Source organism: Rousettus aegyptiacus, unplaced genomic scaffold, assembly GCF_014176215.1.
Source record: "Rousettus aegyptiacus isolate mRouAeg1 unplaced genomic scaffold, mRouAeg1.p scaffold_m13_p_4, whole genome shotgun sequence".
Classification (NCBI taxonomy): domain Eukaryota; kingdom Metazoa; phylum Chordata; class Mammalia; order Chiroptera; family Pteropodidae; genus Rousettus; species Rousettus aegyptiacus.
In genome coordinates, this window is record NW_023416307.1 from 50,686,222 (window position 1) to 50,688,619 (window position 2,398).

The 2,398-nt window shown below is 44.7% G+C and overlaps 2 pseudogenes; one reads left to right on the plus strand and one right to left on the minus strand.

Annotated features, from left to right (window-relative positions):
• Positions 1-934: 934 nt before the first annotated feature.
• On the plus strand, positions 935-1,052 carry LOC118602580 (annotated as a pseudogene).
• A 742-nt stretch (positions 1,053-1,794) lies between these two features.
• Positions 1,795-1,913, minus strand: LOC118601940 (annotated as a pseudogene).
• Positions 1,914-2,398: the final 485 nt, after the last annotated feature.

A 2,398-nucleotide genomic window follows, 5' to 3' on the forward strand; every position in this document is an offset into this window, starting at 1 on the left:
ATAGAGAAGAACAACGCCAGAGGACAGGATCTTGGTATGAGAACGTGTTTAACTGGTCTCTATGGTTGACTACTCTGCTTTCCTCTATTGCAGGACCCCTAATATTAACATTTCTAGGGTTATTATTGAGACCTTGTATAATTAATTGGTTAACTACGTATGTAAAAAAGGGTGCAAGCAGCGAAACTCATGGTTCTCAGAACTCACTACCCACCGCTCCAGGTTGACGAATCAATGATTTGAATTCCCCTAGAAAACCAGTGGGGAATGTTGAGGGTGGAAAATTTTCAAATGGCCAACTCATGCTAATGTTCAGGGTGTAGTTATCCTGTGTAAAGATATGCTAAATGGCCAGCCTCTGCTTCTGTAAACCTGCTTGCTTGCTGGAGGAGGTTTTGGAGCTATCTCCTTTGGAGGTTTGGGATTGATCTCTTCTAACCCTGTGTGGTAGAGTCTGTTGCCGGCCGGCTAATAAAGGCTCACAATTCATCTCAATTGGCTCCATGGGTCTTAGATTTGATCGCACCACAACACCCCATACCAGCAATGTATGAAAGCTCCAGTTGCTCCACATTTTCATCAAAAATTAGTATCATTGGTCCTTTTCATTTTAGACATTCTTGTGGGTGTGGGTTTCTCATTGTGATTTAACTTGGATTACAGGAAGTCCTCTGCCTTCCTAGGGCTTTATTCAGGTGGGAGAGAGACAGTTTATGGTGTACACTTTTGTATCTACTAAATTTTAAATTACGTGAATGTATCATCTAATCAACAAGTAATAAAGAAAGCATTTTGAAAAAAATATATAGTAATAAGTTGAGCTTTTAAAAATAAAAGCACAATAGGAGATTATGAGTTTTGACATCAAATATTTGGTTTCGTTTGGGATCTCACTGCCTCACTGCTCTCTTTTTACTGCCTTTAAATGTTTTTCCACTACAGCCATGCCCGCCTGAACACACCGATCCTGTCTGATCTTGGAAGCTAAGCAGGGTTGGTCCTGGTTAGTACTTGGATGGGAGACCACCTGGGAAGACCAGGGGCTGTAGGTGTAAAAAAAAAACCTTAAAGTTTTCCTCATCTGTCAGATGGGGCAATAATATCTACCTCATAAGGTGGTTTGGAAGGCTTAATTAGAGGAGATAACATATGCAAAGCTCATAGTAGACAGCCTGGCATCAGAGAGAACATTCAGCTGGTGTCAATCAATGGAAAACATAGGGAAGGAGGATGGCCAGATAGAAATAAAATATTCATGCACATGTGCTCGCACATGCACACACATGCATACACAACCTGAGAGAACCCTATGTCAGTATTCTAACATGACAGAAACTGTCTCTTCAGTTTGGTTAAACTAATTATGGGGACCTAGGCTGGGGTAGGGAGATGATGCAGGAGAGAGAAGAAGATGGAGTTTCTGGGCATTTGGAAGGAAGAAGAGCACTGAGCCAAGATCTGGCAAAGAGCCCACAAATCAGCATCTTAGGCTTCTCAGTGAGGCCCACAGGATGACCCAACCAGAAAGTCTGCATCTCCCAGAGCCCCACCTCTTCCTGGCAAGGAAGGGAGATCTCAGGCTCTGAAAGTATGAGCAGGGATCACCCAAGCAAAGCCCAAGGCTGTCTCTCCCTTGTCCCTAGGCAGGAGAAGAAATCCACAGCTGGAAGAGCTGAAGGGATGAAACATGTTTCTTTTTTTCATTCTTTTTTTAGGCGAGGTAACCCTTGGTTGACCTCACAGATTGCAAGGAGCTTGTCAGTTTACAATCCCTTAATTTTTTTTTTTTTTTTACGCCTACAGCACCTGGTTTTCCAAGGTGGTCTCCCATCCAAGTACTAACCATGCCTGACCCTGCTTAGCTTCTGAGATCAGACAGGATTGGGCTTGTTCAGGGTGGCATGGCCGTAGAGAAACATGTTTCTGAAAGCCTGCGGGTGGGACATCTTTTGTGCACCACCTCAAGTCCCCTTGGCCTTGCTTCATACTCCCGCAGAAACCTGCAGTGGATGCCAGTTTCCCAGGAATGACCAAGCAGTGCCTTGCCATGTGCCATTTGCTCTCTGCCCTAGGGTTTCCCTGACATTGAGAGTTGGGATGGTTCCAGGAGCTACACAGCTCTCACACACGAGCAACAAAGAACTGGGAGAGTTATCCGCCTGTGGAACAACCTATAAACCAAGGAAATGGGAGCTGATGAACAGATGCTTCCCATTTCACCCCAGGATGGATGGTTCTCAGACACATTTCATAAAGCTTCTTAGAAGGTCCCACAGGATCAAGCCACCAGTCAGTCATAGCAGGGGCCAACTGGATAACAGATCTTTGTACCGGCTCTCCCTTCTTCCTTGCTTCATTTCCCTTTCCCTCACTCCTGTTCCTTGGGATTGTGTTTCTA